A 16,530-nucleotide genomic window follows, 5' to 3' on the forward strand; every position below is an offset into this window, starting at 1 on the left:
GCCTATTTTACATAACAAAGATCTCCAGTTAGAGCTATCGGAATTGTCCAAAGCCCTTTCATTACATCATCACCCAGCAAAGCTCAACCAAGTGTGGGACTCAGGACATCCTACAGAGTTACCTCTGCATTGCCCCATGGGAGTCTGACAACCAATCAGAATACAAGCTCAAATTCAAATCCCAACAGAGGGTATAAAACCCAGGCACTTTCAGCATCTCAGACCTTCCTTCTTTGGAGCTCCAGGCCATGTGGTCCTGTCCACCATTAAACCATCTTTCCAAACAGCCTCCATGTTTTCAGTGTCTTTTTCCCCACTTGGAACTGAACCCAGAAGGATAATTCTTCCAACACTCATGTGCGGTGAATGTAGCTCAGGCATCAACAATTTCTTCAAAAGTTGAAAAGCTATGTGTTAGAAATAGTACTCCAGAATGATAGATAACTTTCTGCACTGCTGAGCGTAGGCCTCTTCTAATGAACCCAGAAGGATAAGCCAGACCATTTAGTATAAAGAATATTATTTGTACCTTTTGTTTAATGGTAGTGGCTTCCTGGCTTTGTAACAGGAAATGGGTTGGAGAGGAAAAACAGCAGACTGCCTGCCTGACCTGTTCAGATAACCCATTCTAGTACATTGAATTATAGTGCCCTTCAGGGGAGACACTATCGATATAAATCCACTTAGAGGCAGGTCTCACTGCCTCTGCAGTTCAGTTTCACAAACGCACTTACATTGCATTATTTTTCAGCACCAAAAAGAAAAGAAGCAAAAATGTACAACATTTTTCCAGTCTGAGGAAACATTGGGAAGTGGAGAGACAAGGATTATTTTGTAGTTGTTTCCAGGGCAACATGGAGTATGAGCCAAACAAGAGCGAGATACTAAAGCTGTTTGTATCGGCTTCAGGAACCACACAAGGTCCTAAAAAGAGCTGACTGCTCCACATTCTCTAACGTGCGTGTCTGTATACACTGTTGACTTTTTCCTGATAGATGCTAGAGTTGATACTATCTTTCTAGGTTACTTAAGGCTATCTCAGATGTGGATTGCATAAACAGGGATAACCACTAGATGGCAAGAAAGATATTCAGAAAACACTGCTGCCATCTAGTAAGTATCTGGATTTTTGCAGCCTAGGTCTGCTGCTCTATCTGCACAAAGGCGAATAGCTGCCACTTGTCTCAGCCAACAAAATTTGCTTTGTTAAAATATTACGCTTTGATAATTGGCTAAGGCAGAGGACTATGGGGCTGTTCTTATTGTGCATGTGTAGCAGATGAGGGGTAAAATGATTAATCATCTCCTTGGCTTCACCGCCATCTCTTCTCAGCCTACTACTAGCTGTTGTGTAAAACACCCACCAAGCATGACAACTGCAGAAGGCATCTGATGAGTTTGGCTCAGGATTATGTCCATCGTTTTTAGATTCTTTCCTATGGATTTCCTCCTACACGCATTTCTGCATAACTCAAGCTAAGTTTGGGAAGGAGGTGGGAAAGAGAGAGGGAGAAGGAGAGGGAGGGAAAGAACAGAGTTTTGAAGGGAACTGAATCCTAGCCAGCCCTTGTAATACATCTCTTTATGCAAGAAATAAATGTCAACTTCCAGATTTCAGTCTTCTCTGTTCAGGAGGCCCTAGGGAGAACAATCTTCTTACTTTACTACCATGCTATTTTAGACTGTTATACTCTTTCACTCCTTAGCCTATTTCAAGCTCTGGCAAGAAGTTTCATTACACACGGTGGTGTCCAGCTCTTTAGGGAAACAGCTACTGAATCTGAGATGAGGCTGGCTGAGAACTGAAGGGACAGGAGGAGCATGCCTGAAATAGACTCCAAACCCCACAGTCCTCTGATTCTATCCACTCTGATTTCACCTGTGATGTAATGGGTTATAAACTGTATCAAATTTTACACACCTTGAAGCTGTCATTGGATGCTGTGAGCTTTAAGGAGGAAAATTTCACACTGCATAAGTGTTGTGCCCACAAGGCAAGTTAAGACACCTAAAATGTGCTTTGGAAAAAAAGGGAAAATAATACTAATACTAATAATACCTGGGTTACACCTTATGTGACATAATACATTGCTGGAATTATAGGTAGTTCTCAACTTAAACCATTCTTTTAGTGACCATTTGAAGTTACAACAGCACTGAAAAAAGTGACTTATGACTCTTTTTCACATTTCACATTTATGACCGTTGAAGCATCACCATCAGAGATGGGCTGCTACCGGTTTGCACTGGTTCTGGCAAACCGGTAGTTAAGATTAGGTGCAGTTCAGTGAACGGGAAAATCCCACCACTGGCTGCCCCCGCCCCTGCCCATTTTGGGGGGCCTGTATTTTTGGCTGTTTTTAGGCCATTTTTAGGCCGTCTTTAGACCATTTTCAGGTTGTTCTTCAGGCCATATTTGGCCCAAATATTTGGCAAATGGCCTGAAAATAGCCCAAAATTGGTCTGAAAACAGCCTGAAAACGCCCCCCCCAAAGCCTGAAAACACCCCCAAAAGGCCACATTTGAGTTGTTTTCAGGCTTTTTGGGGAGCCCTTTTCACACCCCTTTCAGGTCATTTTCAGGCCGTTCTTTGAGCCATATTTGGTCCCAAAATGACCCAAAAAGAGGCCCAAAAATGGGAGGGGCGGGGCCAGGATTAGCCCCAACTGGCTGAATCCTACCTCTTTCTTTGAGGTGAATGGCCGGGAGGCAGGGCTGGGTGTGATGAATGACATCAGCCATCCAGTCACATGACCAACTGGCCACGCCTACCCAGCCAGAGAACCAGTTGTTAAAATATTTGCAGCCCACCATTGGTCACCATGGTCATGTGATCAAAAGTTGGCTGTTTGGTTGGCAACTGGTTCACATTTATGACAGTTGCAGTGTCCCAGGGTCCTATGATCACCTTTGTTACCTTCTGACAAGCAAAGTCAGTGGGGAAGCCAGGTTCATTTAACAACCATGTTACTAACTTTGCAACTGTAGTGATTCACTTAATAACTGTGGCAGGAAAGGTCATAAAATGGAGCAAAATTCACTTAAGTGTCTAGCTTAGCAACAGAAATCTTGGGCTCAAGTGTGGTCATAAGTCAAGGAACTATTATATATGTATTTGCTTGCATGTTTTACTTCATCAATAAAAAAGAAGTAAAAAAAGTTCCCCAAATTGGAGATGCAATTAATGTTGAAATTAACATTTTATTTAAATACTATATTCTGTATATTCTATATATACAGTATACTCTATTTTAGTAAGAAGCAATTCTGTGTATTAACTCAAATCTGAGATCTTATATTTTCAGATGTTCATGTTCTCCAGCAAATGGGAGTTGACTTCAAACAAAGAAAATCGACTTACAATCAAGGCTTATTGTTCAACATCAAAAATATAAACACATGACTCCAACATTCAGCATTTTTCAGAACTGATTAATATAGATCAGGCTTGGATGAGTGAAACAAATCATTGGCTCAATGTATTGATATACATATGTGTGTAAAAATACTTCTTACAAGTTTTTCTTTCTTTTCTTTTCAGCAATCCCTCCTGTGCTTCTTTTATAATTTTGTGTGCTTTTTCTTTTGTATTTAGTTAATGAAAACAACTTAAAGGGGAACCCTCATCCCTGCCTAGATGAATGAAAAATTTTGGGAAATATTAAAAAAGGCAGAATATTATATTTCCCTAAAGGAGAAATGGAGAAAACATGTTTTAAGGAGCAGAAAGCAGCCCCCAGTCTTTCTTAATATCCCATAGCAGATGCCAGCACTTAAGGAGATGAAGAACTTATTGAAAGAGGATGCCAACTAACTAGATGGCTCCATTCATAAGCAAAGCAAATATTGCCAGCAGAAGTCCATTCAAGATAGGATATTTTGAAATTCCTTGCTACAAAGTTTGACAGCTAACCAAAGCAGAGCAATAGGATTAGAACAAGCAGCCCCTCACCCAAGATCCAACACAGGACAAAAGCCATTAGCCACAATAGAAATTGCCCAACATCCTTTCAGAATACAAGCCCCTTCATTGCACAACCCCCAGAACAGTTCAAACTTCAAAGTCACAGAAACCTATAAAAATCCATCCACTCATTCAATCATTTGGTCAGCTGCCCCAGAACCACAAACCCTGGTGGTTCTGTTAATCGATAAATGGACCTTCTTTCCAATCAGCTCCAGCCTCCATTTTATTTCCAGCAGTTTTTTCCTGGCTTGGAACTGAACCAGATGTCAACTTCCAAGAGAGCGTGCCGTTCAAAATTGCCACAATGTGCAGTGTGAGGGGGGTGCATGGGGACATGGATGGGTGTCGGGTGATGGAACTCAGGCTGGGAGAGGAACCAGGAAGGCAAGCTAGCTGTGGTCGGTTCAGAAGCCATCCAGGCCTGAAGAGTACTTGCTGGAGCCATCCAGGAGCAACCTGGAACAGGAGGGCAGGGTGTGCTGAGTCCGTATAACCAGCTGGCTAGCAGAAGCCAATATAATGCTGTCTAGAAACCCTTTTAGTTGTATTGTTCACCACGTGCCAAGGTGAGACTCCAGTAAAGAGACCCATTCTGCTCCCAGTGTGGCTTCTTCTTTTGCTGGCTTGGTTTGGAACTGTGACACCAGCTGGATATTTCTTCTGACACAGCAAAGGATGATATAAGTCTATTTCATCCATGCGCTGAGGATAAATGTATTACTAAGGGGGCATGGCAAAAAACAAACAAATAAATGTAGCCCGGGCATGTTTTCACTATGGTTAAATGAAATGTAGCAAAAACCCTATGATGTGGTTTGGTCCTCATAAATGGCATTACAAGAGCGCCACGTGGAAATTACCACAAAATTCCAAAAGATCAACACTGCTATCAATAGGCTTTTGGAGAGAAAAGTCTCACATACTTTTTGAAACCCCAGTGATGGTTAGTCTGTATTATTCCATAATGGCAAATATACTTCGGTTGAAAGTGTTTTCCATTTCTGAGTTAAGCACTGAAATTAAAAATACAGCCTGTGGTAAAAACGCTGATGCAGTTCAGTAAACTGTAAAGCAAAGTATTCTCTGTCATTGAATTGGAAAATTAATCTTGATCACAGGTTTAAGAACATTAATGGAATCTTGAAAGTGGCTTTTTATAATGAATTGATATTTGAAAAATAACCTTTCCAATCAGCCATGACTTTTAGAAATATGGGGCTGGATTGGAGTATCTAAACGTAATCCTTCTCGGTCAAGTAAGCTTTTCTATCTTTTCCTTCCACTGAAGCCTCCTGTGTGCCCCTCTGGTTGGTCCTGATGTTCTGCTGAACCCCGAGAGAAGAGACATCGTGTGTGTGTGTGTGTGTGTGTGTGTGTGTGTGTGTGTGAGTGAATGCACTTCCAGGGCAGCTTTGGCCTTTCTGAGAATTGCTGCCACTAAACATGCATCATATAAACAACAAACAAAATATGCATGCATACATGTCCTTCACGCTTGCATTTATACACATTTGGATCAGTGGTGGGATTCATTTTTTTTTACTACTGGTTCTGTGGGCGTGGCTTGGTGGGCTTGGCAGGCGAAGGCTACTGCAAAATCTCCAGTCAGAGGTGGTATTTTCCGGTTCTCCGAACTACTCAAAATTTCCACTACCGGTTCTCCAGAACTGGTCACAACCTGCTGAATACCACCTCTGATTTGGACACCAAATCCCACAGTTACCCAATTTTCTCAAAGGAGGTAATGGAAGTGTGAGGGTCATGCATCTGTGATGTTTAATGCTTACTGGCAGGTGTGCCTTTCGAAGCCTGGTCTGACATTGCATATGCTTTCAGTCCCTAAGGATTGGCTGGCTATTCTTGCTCTACCAGGGTGTTATGAGATGGAAACTGGGAAGTGACCGTGGGAGGGATGATTGGAAGAAATTCTTGTTAGAGTTACAGAGTTGTGAATGAGAAAAGGGGCAAAAAAGACAAACAAGGATTTCAACCAGGGTGGGGTTTTGTTCTCTTTTTTTTTGGCCATATATAAATCTACAGACAGTATATATAGCCCCCAATTTCAATTTTCTACAGATTATACATTCATTGGTTTGATAATTATAACGTCAGTTAGTGTTCAAAGTTATCCATCCAGACTATATAATTTCAGAGAGCTTTGCAAATAATAGCTCCCTTAAACATTAACAGTTGTAATCACATATGAGGCACAGGATGCAATTTGAATTTCAAAAGTGATGCTCAGGGCCTTCCTAAATTTTCCAGCAGCTGATGTCTTGTCCATAATTTTAACAAGCTGCTAATTGAGGATAAAAAGTGGGAAGATATTTTAGCTAATAAGAAGTTTGGTTTTATAGTCCAATTGCATATATACAGGAAATGCACATTTTGATTTTCATACTTGCTTGAAAGCACTACATGCATAAGATATATGTAGACTATGTAGACTTTCTGAGCAACACCTAGATTTTGGGTCAGGAGCTGTTTGGAAAAAAGAGAATTATTACTGCAGAAAAACTGGAGTTGCATTACGAATTTTAAAAGGCTAGATTATTCCCAAAATACAGCTCAACCCACACTTAAGCTGAATTCTCAGCAATGTTGAGCGTAATCCAACACACAATTACACCTTCTTAAAGAGAAAGGTATTAGAACAGGACAATTCCTTTCAGATTAAAAGTGTTTGGTGGTGGTAATATTGGGAATCCATTGGTTGTAGTAGACTTTATAGAAGTCAATTTTCAAATCATATTACTGTTTTAGAGAGTTTGGGGACAGAAGCAGTGGCAGTATAGAAAAACTTCAGCAAAATAAAAAAAAAATGGCAGCAGCCTGTTTAAAGAAATGAATGTCCTCAGCTCCTTTTCTTAAGCAGCAGCTGCCCGTCATCAAATGATTGGCTTGTCCTAGGCCCCTGAACCACACATACCCAGAGAAAGATCTGAGGGGATAGCACTGGAAACCAATGGCAGACCATCTGGCTGTTAGCGATGTGGTTGGCAGGGACTGGCCTGCTGCTTCCATTGGGTTTTAATCATTCCAACATTGTAAAGAACACCAAGATCTAATTTACTTTGTGGGAATATGGAATTTTGCCACCAAGGCAATGAATTCTGACACTATGTATGTACATCCTCTAACCCCCACTCCTTTAACCTCAAACTAACCACTATTGACCTCACCCCATTCCTAAGAGAAGGGGCGTCCATAAGTGTACCATCATGCCTACTGTCCCTGTCCTATTGTCCCCAGTTATTTGTACTCATTTCCTGTATTCTTACTCATGTTTATACTTGTATCTATTATCTTGTAAGCAATTGACAAATCAAATAAATAAACAAAATAATAAAACTTTACTTTTAAAACATTGATCCAAAGATCAGGATGATTTTCAAAGGGCCCCAATATGAAAAAAAAAATAAACATGCACAAGATTTCTTTTAAAAAAAACATTCTATATATGGCGTTTGTCCTCTATATTCATTTTATAGACACTAATCAGAAGCTCCCAATTTAGCAGGAACTTACACATTTTCTTCCACGAACAGCTGTAGCAAAACAGGTAGTCTCCAATAGAAAATAATATATGTAGCTCAGAGGTAAACTGTGAAGTCCTTGATTCTCTCTGACCTTGGTTGTTTGCTTGCATGTTTCATTACCTAAGTAAATTGGTATTTTCTGAATGCTTGACATTCAGTGCCTGACGACGTTACCTAGTCTGGTAATGAAACATCGACAAGCAAACAGCCAAACTCAGAGAGCAGCGAGGACTCCACAGGAAGTCTTCATTTCAGGATTACTTTTTTCCTTGTAAGAAGCCAATTGATGAAAAGCCGTGATGAAACAAACTGGAAGGGGATGAAATGATAGAGGGCTATTTCCATTATAACATGAACAGTCTTCAGCTGATAGATTTATTCTTCTTGCTCTTTCCTGTGTTGCATCTTCTTTCCTGCACCCCATCTCTGCTTTGGAAGATTCCCTAATCCTCCAAAAGATTTGGCAGAATGCAGGACTTTTCAGCAACAAAAGAATTGATCCAACAATGGTTCCTAATTGTGGTTGAAAGGAAAACTTTGGATTCAATCTGGATTATTAACCTAAGCAGGTGTATTTTGAAACAAAAGATTATGACTAAAATAAAAAAAAACAATGGAAACAAACATAATGGCTAACAGCATGGTACTATCCTTCCCTAGTCTTGTTTTTAAATTATTACAATAATATGTAAACAAATATATTATGTATGCAATCTCTTGATTTATCAGAGAGCTCTAGTTTGCAGGAGTGCAATTTTGCAGTATTTAAACCCTACTTTTTAATAGTTTACAAAACCCAGACCAGTCATGGTGAGAAAGTTCTTACCTCTAATCTGTACTTCCCATCTATTTTTGCAAATAATACAGTTTAAATTATATTTAAACCCAATATATATAAAAATGATAGATATAATCTTCCTTAATTTCCATCACATTTCAACAATGAAATGTTAATCTCAGCTGTTAGTAGCCTCTTTTAAAGACTTATTATCTTCTGTATCTTAATGGGTAACAGTTTCATCAATATATTTCAGTGCGTGAAAGTATACAACAGAAGAGGCTATTGTGTTCAAAAGTAAACTTTATAAAATCATCTTGTGAATTCCATATAATGTAGCAAAGGACATTCAAACAAAAATTAGTCTATGAATGAAGATTATAACGGGTGGTTCAGAAGTGTGAGATATACGGTAAATTAATAAATAAATTGTTGTTAAAAGAAAAGAAGAAGAAAACTTTCTCACATTGCTGCTTTGTGTATTAAGTTGCAAATGAATTCACTTCTTGATTATCAAAATTGCATCATTATTTGGTATAGGTAATGCTTTTTCATTTTTGGGATCGTGGTAATATTATTAGCCCTGTTCACTGCAAAATAACAATACAGTGCACACCTTACTTCTATGATTGAAATGCAGTTTGAAAAACATGATAGGTAAGGTCATGATGTATGTTCAACAAGAATGCAGAAGATGGTTTTCAGACTTCTTTCCAATCCCTTTCCTAGTAGCAGTCATAGAAGTTATTTGTATTTTCTTCTCTGTAGTCAACTATTTCTTGTGTTTGAGAAACACTGATTATATAGGGTACATGCCATTCTAAGCCAAATGACTGGATTAGAGTAGAATAGTTGCCTACTTTTTAAGGAACTGCCGAGCTGCTTCATCTAGGTATATTGGATATTTTTCTCCCTACTTGCTTCAGTCTGATCAAGCCCGCTTTAAAATTTCAACTTTCTTTTGTCATGTATGTATGTATGTATGTATGTATGTATGTATGTATGTATGTATATATATATGTATTTGTTTTCATAGATTTTCACAGGTACAGGTATCCAGGTCTTGGCATGTTCAGGTCTTTTCCCGTGTAAGATTGAGACTATCTTGGCGAAGTTTCAACGAGGCCCCAGCCTGAAGATGGCGAGTGGGACCTCATCGAAATGTCGCCAAGATACTCTCAATCTTACATGGGAAAAGACGCGAACACGCCAAGACCTGCATATATATGTATATGTATACATATATGTATATATAATACACACATATACACACACACACACAGAAACCCTGTTATAAGCATTGTAACCAAGTTACTAAAATGTATACATAGATTACACTAAAAAAATTTTTTTAGCATTTTTCAACCATGAGAATTATTCTACCTCTATTACCCCAGAGTTAGCTCCTTGTAGTGTATTGCTCTCCATCACATATATACTGCAAAGTGCCTTGATAATATGATGGAAGTCAGATGTTTTAAATAAATAAGCAAAGTATTGTTCTAACTACCTAAGGTCTATGGACCTTTCAACTGGAAGGCTGGAATACTCTACAATCTTGTCTGGATGAGAAGTTAAACGTCTTCAAGGAAAAACCAGGAAGTCCAATTGCCTCTTGGAAAAAGCATCTTTGGGACAACCATGATCTGGATGACCGAGAATCTCTGTAGACAATCTGTCTGAAAGACCTGGAGCGGGCCTTTTTCAGCTCTCTTACTTTTATCTTCTGGTGCACCACATTACAAATACAAGGAGGTGGAAGGGGGGAAATTCCATCTTGAGTATGTCTTCCTATAAACTCACTATAATTAGAAAGTTGTTTACTATCTTCTGCTCCTATTTATATATTCTTGGGTGTTGATTTTCAGTAGAAGTCATGTGGAACAACATTTGAAAACACATGTTACAGAACATGCCGTGCGTAGATGCAATCCTGAACAGGGTGTAACGTGAGCTCTTTTTCATGGGAAAAATAAAGGTGGGGGAAGGAGTGGAAGCACAGAGATCCTTTCTCTGCCTTGTCTCATGACCATCCATCTTGGAATGTTAATAAAATGATCCCCACAATATCCCGTATCAGAAAAGATTTTGAACCTGGTGGAGCATGTGCTTCTAAGGCTGCCTTGAAATGATGTAATTTATCTCCAGATAATTTTAATAACCCTGAATAGTATTGCTATGCTTGACTATTTTAACTCCTGGCACAATAAGGTGAAATCATATAACAAATTCAGTACAAATTTAAAAAATAATCTATAATTAACAAGCCAGGCCTAATCATGCCTGAAAAGTGCATAAATAAAAAGTGCATAAAATGATTGGAGAATGATGTGCCTCTATTAGTTTTTTGTGACTCTCTCCTTGGCCAATATTTATCAAAGCTTGGGGGGCAATCGTGCCAATGGTCTCCTGCCTCACCAGCTTCATTCCTAACAGTAAGTAGGAGTAGCACTCTCAAGTTGACAGAGGGCAAACAATTGATTAAAGTGGTGCCACTGTATATTATAATACATATCCTTATCTAGCCACTCCGTGTATAACATTGGGGAAGCTTCTGTGGAATTCAAGTCAGGGAGCCAGATAGTTCATCCAATAATGTAATTATGGGAGACAGGGAAGAGACAAGGAACCTCTGTACATTATCTTGGGTATAAACTACCCAATAATGTTAGTAGAATAGAGATGAAATGAGCAGACAGGCCTGTACTGATCTGTACAACAATTCACAGAACTGATAACTGGCATCTTGTATATGTGTAGCTTCTCTCAGAGGTGGTATTCAGCAGGTTCTGACCAGTTCTGGAGAACCGGTAGCGGAAATTTTGAGTAGTTTGGAGAACTGGCAAATAGCACCTCTGACTGGAGATTTTACAGTATCCTTCCCCTACCACACAAACAAGCCACACTCACAGAACCGGTAGTAAAAAAATTTGAATCCCACCACTGCCTTCTTTGCATGTGATTGAAACTCACTTTTAGGTCAAGAAAATGCTATGATCCCCCTTCTGATTCCTTTTCATTCAGCTAATAGCTTCTTATTGGTTTCTTAAGTGGAGATAATGAGAGCGAGTTATGAGGGAGAGCATGGCAGGGATACATATATTTCCTTGTAATTCAAGTATTATGGGTTTTCTTTTCTCTCTTTCTCTCATCTTTTACTTAATAGTCCATTTCATTCTCACATCTACAGCTGATTCTATACAGGTCTACACGGAAATATGATCTATTGAGCAAAAAGCACCTATAAATATCTAGGGTGCCCAATTAAAACATATTTAAAAGTGCATTTTATATATGCTAAAAAAATGTGCAAATATGCGATATAATTCATTCAGTCTCCCATTCAATGAGTGAAAATCCTGAACTGTCAAAATAATTTAGAAGCTTCTTTATTTATTTGATTCAATTCTGCCAATAATTGAATTAATTGTGGCTCCTATTGATTGCTATTAATTAATTTTCCTGTTTGATAGAAAACAATCCTCTCCCCTTATGAGATCACGAAGTGTATCATATTTCATATTTATTAAATTTATATGCTGCCCATCTCACTTAGAGGTGATTCTAGGCAGCTTATAAGCAGGTAAAAGCAACAAGATAAAACATTAAAATATTAGTTTTAACATAAAATTGATTTAAGTATACATTTCAAAATAGTATACACATTTAAACATAATTATTGCATGTAATAACTTTTTTCTCAAATGGAACAATTATTGGACACTAATGAAATATATATTTAAATAAAGCATTAATTTCTATTTTTGCATTTTTTTAAAAAAAAAATCCTTACATTTCTGTTTCTGTAAACAAATAGTCCTTGTGATATTTTTAAATTGTGCTTTCAGCATTTTCAACACAGCAATACCAGAACACCTGTAGCAGTCTAGCCTGTTACACTATTTCACAAATAAATTCATTTTTAGAAAATCAAAAAAGTTCAATTTTTTTTAAAATAAAACATTAATCGACATTAGAGTACCTGTAACACTCTTCCACTGAATAATTGAGAGAAGTGATTGGTACATGATTCTGTTCTCAAAGTTAATCTGGCATTGTATTTTTCTTTTTTTCTTTTTTTTAGGAAGCCACAAGATTAACACTGCGGCCTTTCCAGGAATATATATGTGGATTTTGGCAATGATTCATCCTTCTTTGGTAAAAATGACAGACCAAGCAATCAGCGGGAAACAAGAGGCCTGAAATTCAGTTGTAGAAGACTAGGTGTTCCATTCAGAAAGTCATATGTTTAACTTTTGACAAATTAACCTTTAAGAAAGAATAAAAATCAGATAGTAAAAAGCAGCTTCTGCCTAAGATCTCACAGTACAACCGGATACAACTTAACTGTAGTACTGAAGAGGACATTCAGTCATTTTGTCAAAGATCTGTTTCCTGCTTAGCTTACGAAAACAAAACAACTACATGTGTCAACCACCGACTCTGAAAATGTGGTTTCCACTCATAACTGATACTTCTTGTTCTATCAAGATTCAGTTTGATAAGTTATATGTAAGAGGGCATAGACATTTCAAATCACAAGTTCAAAAAACTCCCCTTAGTTAATATATGCTGCAAGTACTGATTAGTACAACCTAAGCTAGGCTGAAGAAAGTGGTACAACATTGATAGGAAACATTGTACTAGTTTGTAATAAATAGAACCTTTGCTGTTTCTGGGATGCTATACAAAACTTTATTTTTTAATTTTCTGACTCATTTCTGTATCCAGACATCAATCTTCAGAAGTACTGAGGGAAATATATGTGTGCATCAGTGGTGAGATTCAAATTTTTTTACTACCGGTTCTGTAGGTGTGGCTTGGTGGGCACGGCATACTGTAAAATCTCCAGTCAGAGGTGGTATTTGCCGGTTCTCCAAACTACTCAAAATTTCTGCTATCGGTTCTCCACAACTGGTCAGAACCTGCTGAATACCACCTCTGATGTGCATATGTATGTGCACATGCATGTATATTTATCTTACATTTACAAAACAAACAAAGGAGTCACTGGAGGGAAACATGATGCTTGCATAAAAATTAAAAACAGCAAAAACATGCCTGACACAAGTTAAAATAGCTAGATTTCACCACTGAAAGCAAAAGCAGGGGGCTACAAGATATTAGAGAAGGAATTAATGACAAGCACTCCTGCTAAGGTGATGTTTCTTGTGTCACAATAAAAAAGAGCCAAAGAAAGGATATATCAAATAATTATGAGAAATGACAAGGTGTGGCAAAATATCCAAACTTAAAGGACCATATAGTACCATATTTTGACAAAGATACTGAGTGAATAGCAGCATCACTGCTTTCTTAGATGTGAATTCTGATGCCTAGTTTGAAATGTATGAACTCCTTTACATATAATGGTACAAAATCTAACCTTGATGGATCAAAATGATACAAAACTACACCCCAAATTTGGGATATATTTGGGTAGAAACCATTTTGAGGGGTACAAAAGTTAATATAGCTTTAAAAACAATGTTGCCTGAATTAAAAAAATCCAACTCCCCCTCTCCATTTACTTTTGAACCCTCTGTGTGGAAAAACAGCATTTTGTATAGAAATATCTACCACCTTCAAATATAGGAATAGATTTGGAATCATTGGATAGCATTTGAGTAGATCCAGAAAAATGAAAATGGACCCATCCATTTTTTTTCCATATGAAGATCACTCCACTTATTTCCAATTATTCCTGTATTTGAACCACTTCATCAGAGACTTGAGTATAATAAATTAATTATACATAGAGGGTAGTTGCTTTCAGAGCTAAAGTAGATGAAGATAACAGCTACACTCACTGTAAGTCTCCCTTTCTAACTCTTCAACGCATAATAGATGATTACCCTCTCTTGTTTCTAATAAATAAATTATATACATATTAGCTAAGAATGTTTCAGACATTATGACCTAGAGAGCTGGAAATGTCTGGAAATGAGCTTATAAAATGCATTCGGTGCCAATCATGTCTTGGAGTAGAGTAACAAAAGTAGGTGCTATTGGAATAACAATACCCCAAAGAAAATCTCTAGTATATTTCACAGCTGCTTTGTATTGTTCCATATTTCACAATCTGCAATTAATAATATCTATCAGATGAAGGCAAAAGCAGAGGAGGGGGAGGGACTTGTGAATCAGAGTCCTTCACTGTTCCTCCAGTTTCTGAGAAACACATGCTGCAGCCAATGATGAGTGTCAGCTGTTGTCCTTTCAGCAGATTTTAACCTGTTTATTGTGTCCAAAATTAAGTGTTTTTCTCTAAGGGACAAACCCAAAGAAAAACTGCAGAGCTCTGACAAATTAAGAAACATGTTTGAATGCAAAGGTCTGCTGAATTTTCAGTAAACCATATGAAAAATCCTGCAAGCTAGCTGTCAAAACATCTTTCTGATTTTCCAATGTGTGTGCATGGTACTTAAACATTTAGCAAAAATTGGTATAGTTTATTTATGTCTCTTGATTGAGGGTATCAATCTGCAATAATTCTTAATAAAAAATAAGAATTGTATTATTTTTTGATTAATCGCTTGTCTAGGAACTGGTATAAATTATGTTACATCTAGTCATAATAATATTTTAAAGTAGATCTATTAATCAAGATCAAATAACTCTTAAGATCAAATTAACTAAATTTCAGTGAGCCTATGCTAATTAAAGCAAAGTCTAGATTCAATCTGTTTATATTTATTTATTAAAACATGGAAATACTCCTTTCTTGCTTGAATCATTCAGCTATGATAGATAGATAGATAGATAGATAGATAGATAGATAGATAGATAGATAGATAGATAGACAGACAGACAGACAGACAGAGATAATGCTTGTGTGTGTACAAGCCAACTGGTGTTGGGTGGGATCTAAATTATGTAAATATTTTAGAATAAACAGCCAAAATGATCAAATTAGTTACTAAAATACAAAATTTTAGTAAATACAAAATACATAATTTTCCACATATAATGCCAAAACCAAAGAGCAATTGCTTTTACTAAACAAGATATCAGTTATTTGCTTGTTGATTTTTTATTTATTTATTAAATTTAGAATCTGTTCAACTAAGAGTGATTTTAGGCAGCTACATTTAAAACAAAACAGTACAAAATAATCTAAACATCTAGACAAATACACATTAAAATATTCTATAACCAAACAAAATCTTGGAACAGATAACTTCCTACATAATTTGATTTAATGATCCCACAGATTAGTATTTAAAAATATTGTTTCATCTAAATTGAGATCAAAATAACACCTAAAGATTTGTTAAAGGGAGTGGAATACATGGTAATACTGCTTTTCAGTCTGGGTATAACTAAACCATTTTACAAATTTCATATCCTAAGGGGTATGGAACAGATTTATCAGCCTCAGCTAATTAAACACACATTTTTAGCACAGATTCCATATAGTCATCCAGATGTGAAAGGCATTTCTAGATTGCAATCTGATTCTTTAACAAAGAACCATGCCATTCAAAATAGACTGAATATTACTTCCTTTACCAATCTGGAATACCTAAGTATTTTCTGGAGTAAAGCTTTTCCTTGCAACTGTTGATTGGCATTTTTCCAGTCTATGAGTCATCAGAAAAATACAACATAATTTGTGCTGCCTCATGGCTGAGGTCTGATTTGCCTTAGTAATGAAACTGCAAATGTTTATGTCCTTGCAACTTTCCTACAGGACAGTTTAAGGGTGATTAATGAATTTCCTTGGCTTTATTTGCCATCATTCCTAGTGTCACTTGCTGGCAAGCAAAGTGTCATCAATTCCTATTTTTTAAAGGTGGTAAGAAAAACTGGGTGAATTTAGCATAAGTAACAGGTTGCCAGCATGGGTAGTGTTAGGGATTGGTCTTCTTGAGGATCAATAGACTTCTGTCAAAAATAGTTTGGCTGCCAGGTCAATGGAAAGGAACAGAGTATCCCTACATTAGATCAGATTTCTCTTTTTGACCCAGGGGAGCAGGACAGCAAGGCGGTGGTGGGAAATGATGAATGATCAACGAATAATCCATAACAATGGGCACTATAGAAAATTTCTCTACTTTCAGAGCATAAAGTCCCCAGCCAAACAGAAAATCAAATCCATCATGTGCTGTGCTGCATGTTTATGTCAGATGACAACTGGGATCCATGTTTGCTGTAGCAGACATGAAATCCTGACCCATTTCTGCTCTTTCCACCAGAGCAGAAAGAAAATTGCCCTATGGCAGAGGAACAAAAGTTCAACTCCT

The 16,530-nt window shown here is 37.4% G+C and overlaps 1 long non-coding RNA gene across 1 annotated transcript; it reads right to left on the reverse strand.

Moving 5' to 3' along the window:
- Positions 1 to 3,368: 3,368 nt before the first annotated feature.
- On the reverse strand, positions 3,369 to 10,220 carry LOC148127726 (uncharacterized). Its single transcript, XR_015745178.1, has 3 exons — positions 9,795 to 10,220; positions 7,496 to 8,019; positions 3,369 to 6,448 (listed from the first exon to the last, which is right to left on the reverse strand). It is a non-coding gene; the product is annotated as an uncharacterized LOC148127726 (long non-coding RNA).
- Positions 10,221 to 16,530: the final 6,310 nt, after the last annotated feature.

This window comes from Pseudonaja textilis, chromosome 1, assembly GCF_049901715.1.
Source record: "Pseudonaja textilis isolate UNSWEBS1 chromosome 1, rPseTex1.2, whole genome shotgun sequence".
NCBI classification, from domain to species: domain Eukaryota; kingdom Metazoa; phylum Chordata; class Lepidosauria; order Squamata; family Elapidae; genus Pseudonaja; species Pseudonaja textilis.